Source organism: Colletes latitarsis, unplaced genomic scaffold (assembly GCF_051014445.1).
Source record: "Colletes latitarsis isolate SP2378_abdomen unplaced genomic scaffold, iyColLati1 scaffold0111, whole genome shotgun sequence".
Classification (NCBI taxonomy): domain Eukaryota; kingdom Metazoa; phylum Arthropoda; class Insecta; order Hymenoptera; family Colletidae; genus Colletes; species Colletes latitarsis.
In genome coordinates this window covers 40,001-46,125 of record NW_027488461.1, presented here as the reverse complement: position 1 = coordinate 46,125, position 6,125 = coordinate 40,001, and positions in this window count along the sequence as shown.

The following is a 6,125-nucleotide window of genomic DNA, read 5'->3' as shown; positions in this document are numbered from 1 at the left end:
CACGGTAACGCTCGTTTTCGCCCGTACGATACTTGTACCGTTTACCGTTGGCTACCTGGTAGACGGTTTTTTTTTTTTTTATCTCGAATTTTGAGAGCTTTTTTAATTTTTTCCACAAAAACGAGCACGTGAACGCCAATTTTCGTCTATACGATTCTTATGCAGTTTTATATTCTCTACACGGTCCACTGATCGTTTTATTTTTTTGTCGAATTTTGAGAATTTTTTTTTTTTTTTCTCGAAAACGAGCTCGACGACCTGCACTTTTGACGACGCCATCGTGTTCCCCGGATTTTTTCCTGCAAGATAGCGTGTCTATTTTTTGTCCTACGACGATTTTTGACGCCGGAGCGGTGTTTCGGAGCAGAGCGGACTTAGAAACTTTCGCGCGTCGACCGCCGGACCGATCGCTCCAGGCTGTTTTTCGTCAATAACTCGAAAACGAGCACGGTAACGCTCGTTTTCGCCCGTACGATACTTGTACCGTTTACCGTTGGCTACCTGGTAGATGGTTTTTTTTTTTTTTATCTCGAATTTTGAGAGCTTTTTTAACTTTTTTCTCAAAAACGAGCACGTGAACGCCAATTTTGGTCTATACGATTCTTATGCAGTTTTATATTCTCTACACGGTCCACTGATCGTTTTATTTTTTTGTCGAATTTTGAGAATTTTTTTTTTTTTTTCTCGAAAACGAGCTCGACGACCTGCACTTTTGACGACGCCATCGTGTTCCCCGGATTTTTTCCTGCAAGATAGGGTGGCGATTTTTTGTCCTACGACGATTTTTGACGCCGGAGCGATGATTCGGAGCAGAGCGGACTTAGAAACTTTCGCGCGTCGACCGCCGGACCGATCGCTCCAGGCTGTTTTTCGTCAATAACTCGAAAACGAGCACGGTAACGCTCGTTTTCGCCCGTACGATACTTGTACCGTTTACCGTTGGCTACCTGGTAGACGGTTTTTTTTTTTTTTATCTCGAAGTTTGAGAGCTTTTTTAATTTTTTCCACAAAAACGAGCACGTGAACGCCAATTTTCGTCTATACGATTCTTATGCAGTTTTATATTCTCTACACGGTCCACTGATCGTTTTATTTTTTTGTCGAATTTTGAGAATTTTTTTTTTTTTTTCTCGAAAACGAGCTCGACGACCTGCACTTTTGACGACGCCATCGTGTTCCCCGGATTTTTTCCTGCAAGATAGCGTGTCTATTTTTTGTCCTACGACGATTTTTGACGCCGGAGCGGTGTTTCGGAGCAAAGCGGACTTAGAAACTTTCGCGCGTCGACCGCCGGACCGATCGCTCCAGGCTGTTTTTCGTCAATAACTCGAAAACGAGCACGGTAACGCTCGTTTTCGCCCGTACGATACTTGTACCGTTTACCGTTGGCTACCTGGTAGATGGTTTTTTTTTTTTTATCTCGAATTTTGAGAGCTTTTTTAACTTTTTTCTCAAAAACGAGCACGTGAACGCCAATTTTGGTCTATACGATTCTTATGCAGTTTTAGATTCTCTACACGGTCCACTGATCGTTTTATTTTTTTGTCGAGTTTTGAGAATTTTTTTTTTTTTTTCTCGAAAACTAGCTCGACGACCTGCACTTTTGACGACGCCATCGTGTTCCCCGGATTTTTTCCTGCAAGATAGGCTGGCGATTTTTTGTCCTACTCCCATATTCGTGTCTTTTTGCTTAACGAAATCTTCTATATACTAATAACTTTTTAATAAAAAAACGTGCGACGGCAAAATCCGTCTTAGAGTCACTGGGGTGGTGACATGACAAAATATGTTAAGATCAGCCGCCCCTATGCGTAAAGTATGTCGTTTTTCCATTTTTTCACCCCGGAGCGACACCAACATTGTGTTGCAATTTTAAACCGCGCGGTTAAACGGCGGGCCAAACAGTCGGTGGTTTATGCAACAGCAACCATCAAACTAGTAGGAGAATACACGCCCGTGATAGTATAGGAGATTCCCACTGTCCCTATCTTTTTTTTTATCTCGGACATATATATACCGGCTTATCGTCAATAACTCGAAAACCAGCACGTTAAGGCCAATTTTGGTCTATACGATTCTTATGCAGTTTTAGATTCTCTACACGGTCCAATGATCGTTTTATTTTTTTGTCGAATTTTGAGAATTTTTTTTTTTTTTTCTCGAAAACGAGCTCGACGACCTGCACTTTTGACGACGCCATCGTGTTCCCCGGATTTTTTCCTGCAAGATAGGGTGGCGATTTTTTGTCCTACGACGATTTTTGACGCCGGAGCGATGATTCGGAGCAGAGCGGACTTAGAAACTTTCGCGCGTCGACCGCCGGACCGATCGCTCCAGGCTGTTTTTCGTCAATAACTCGAAAACGAGCACGGTAACGCTCGTTTTCGCCCGTACGATACTTGTACCGTTTACCGTTGGCTACCTGGTAGACGGTTTTTTTTTTTTTTATCTCGAAGTTTGAGAGCTTTTTTAATTTTTTCCACAAAAACGAGCACGTGAACGCCAATTTTCGTCTATACGATTCTTATGCAGTTTTATATTCTCTACACGGTCCACTGATCGTTTTATTTTTTTGTCGAATTTTGAGAATTTTTTTTTTTTTTTCTCGAAAACGAGCTCGACGACCTGCACTTTTGACGACGCCATCGTGTTCCCCGGATTTTTTCCTGCAAGATAGCGTGTCTATTTTTTGTCCTACGACGATTTTTGACGCCGGAGCGGTGTTTCGGAGCAGAGCGGACTTAGAAACTTTCGCGCGTCGACCGCCGGACCGATCGCTCCAGGCTGTTTTTCGTCAATAACTCGAAAACGAGCACGGTAACGCTCGTTTTCGCCCGTACGATACTTGTACCGTTTACCGTTGGCTACCTGGTAGATGGTTTTTTTTTTTTTTATCTCGAATTTTGAGAGCTTTTTTAACTTTTTTCTCAAAAACGAGCACGTGAACGCCAATTTTGGTCTATACGATTCTTATGCAGTTTTATATTCTCTACACGGTCCACTGATCGTTTTATTTTTTTGTCGAATTTTGAGAATTTTTTTTTTTTTTTCTCGAAAACGAGCTCGACGACCTGCACTTTTGACGACGCCATCGTGTTCCCCGGATTTTTTCCTGCAAGATAGCGTGTCTATTTTTTGTCCTACGACGATTTTTGACGCCGGAGCGGTGTTTCGGAGCAGAGCGGACTTAGAAACTTTCGCGCGTCGACCGCCGGACCGATCGCTCCAGGCTGTTTTTCGTCAATAACTCGAAAACGAGCACGGTAACGCTCGTTTTCGCCCGTACGATACTTGTACCGTTTACCGTTGGCTACCTGGTAGATGGTTTTTTTTTTTTTTATCTCGAATTTTGAGAGCTTTTTTAACTTTTTTCTCAAAAACGAGCACGTGAACGCCAATTTTGGTCTATACGATTCTTATGCAGTTTTATATTCTCTACACGGTCCACTGATCGTTTTATTTTTTTGTCGAATTTTGAGAATTTTTTTTTTTTTTTCTCGAAAACGAGCTCGACGACCTGCACTTTTGACGACGCCATCGTGTTCCCCGGATTTTTTCCTGCAAGATAGGGTGGCGATTTTTTGTCCTACGACGATTTTTGACGCCGGAGCGATGATTCGGAGCAGAGCGGACTTAGAAACTTTCGCGCGTCGACCGCCGGACCGATCGCTCCAGGCTGTTTTTCGTCAATAACTCGAAAACGAGCACGGTAACGCTCGTTTTCGCCCGTACGATACTTGTACCGTTTACCGTTGGCTACCTGGTAGACGGTTTTTTTTTTTTTTATCTCGAAGTTTGAGAGCTTTTTTAATTTTTTCCACAAAAACGAGCACGTGAACGCCAATTTTCGTCTATACGATTCTTATGCAGTTTTATATTCTCTACACGGTCCACTGATCGTTTTATTTTTTTGTCGAATTTTGAGAATTTTTTTTTTTTTTTCTCGAAAACGAGCTCGACGACCTGCACTTTTGACGACGCCATCGTGTTCCCCGGATTTTTTCCTGCAAGATAGCGTGTCTATTTTTTGTCCTACGACGATTTTTGACGCCGGAGCGGTGTTTCGGAGCAGAGCGGACTTAGAAACTTTCGCGCGTCGACCGCCGGACCGATCGCTCCAGGCTGTTTTTCGTCAATAACTCGAAAACGAGCACGGTAACGCTCGTTTTCGCCCGTACGATACTTGTACCGTTTACCGTTGGCTACCTGGTAGATGGTTTTTTTTTTTTTTATCTCGAATTTTGAGAGCTTTTTTAACTTTTTTCTCAAAAACGAGCACGTGAACGCCAATTTTGGTCTATACGATTCTTATGCAGTTTTAGATTCTCTACACGGTCCACTGATCGTTTTATTTTTTTGTCGAATTTTGAGAATTTTTTTTTTTTTTTCTCGAAAACGAGCTCGACGACCTGCACTTTTGACGACGCCATCGTGTTCCCCGGATTTTTTCCTGCAAGATAGGGTGGCGATTTTTTGTCCTACGACGATTTTTGACGCCGGAGCGATGATTCGGAGCAGAGCGGACTTAGAAACTTTCGCGCGTCGACCGCCGGACCGATCGCTCCAGGCTGTTTTTCGTCAATAACTCGAAAACGAGCACGGTAACGCTCGTTTTCGCCCGTACGATACTTGTACCGTTTACCGTTGGCTACCTGGTAGACGGTTTTTTTTTTTTTTATCTCGAAGTTTGAGAGCTTTTTTAATTTTTTCCACAAAAACGAGCACGTGAACGCCAATTTTCGTCTATACGATTCTTATGCAGTTTTATATTCTCTACACGGTCCACTGATCGTTTTATTTTTTTGTCGAATTTTGAGAATTTTTTTTTTTTTTTCTCGAAAACGAGCTCGACGACCTGCACTTTTGACGACGCCATCGTGTTCCCCGGATTTTTTCCTGCAAGATAGCGTGTCGATTTTTTGTCCTAGCTCAATTATTAAGGAAGTTACGGTTTCTTGATTTTTCGGTATGTTCGAACTGGTCTTTTAGGCGGGCGCTCGGTCGCGCGGTGCTTTCGCATCGACCGACGTACCGATCGGCGGCGACGGTTTTTCGTCTATATCTCGAAAACTAGTACGCTAACACATATTTTGACCTATATGATATTTGTTCAGTGTAATTTTTTCTATCTGGTAGGCTGGTTTTTTTTTTTTTATCTCGAATTTTTTGAACGTTTTTGTTTTTTTCTCGAAAACTAGCGCGACGACCGATATTTTTAACTACGGTTTTGAATTCGTCTAATTTTTGCCTACAAGATAGCGTGTCGAGTTTTTGTCCTGCGACGATTTTGACCATTTTTTCATTTTTTTCTCGAAAACGAGCACGGCAATCTATATTTTTAACGACGGCATCGTGTTCCCCTGCTTTTTTCCTACAAGATAGCGTTTTTTTTTTTTGCCCTAGCTCAATTATTAAGGAAATTACAGGTGTTGGTTTTCGCTCTAAGTTATAACAGGCCGTTCGGGCGGGCGGTTGGGTCGCGCGGTTCCCCCCATAAGCGGCCGTGCGTAAGCCCGTGCGTCGCCGGCGTTCCGGCGGGCGCCTCGGTACCTATAAGAGAAGCGACGGTCCGGTCGAGTCGGTCGGGGCAGCGTCGAGCGTACGGCTATTCTTCGACCTCGGTTGAGAAGCAGTCGTCGCTCCTCGGGATTTCATCCTGACTGTTCTGTATCGTGCTCGTTCCAGACTTTCTCCACACTGCATTGCCACGAGTCGGTGTCTTTGACCGAATGGCTCTTGAAGTGGTATAAGCGTCTCGAGTGACGTTGGTGACTTGTATACGTTTAAAATATGTATACTCGTACTATCCGAGCATCAACTCTTCAGTCCGAGCGATTGAAAATTTTGTGAAAACCATAAACTGGCACTACACTCTACGGAGCGTAGCTTAAAAGGCAAAAATTGTATGGAACTACGGTTCGTACTCTGGAAAGTGAGCAAAGAATGAAATACAGGTGTCTGACCTCGACATAACAGTACGGCGCCGAATACGTGCTTTCTCGACCAGCACATACGCGCTTTCTCGTTTTTGTCCAGCATGAATGCTTAGTCTTCGGGCCTGGCAATACGTGCTTCCACGATCGATGCCCAGCGTGAATAAGTGCCCGAGATGTTCAGCATGAGCG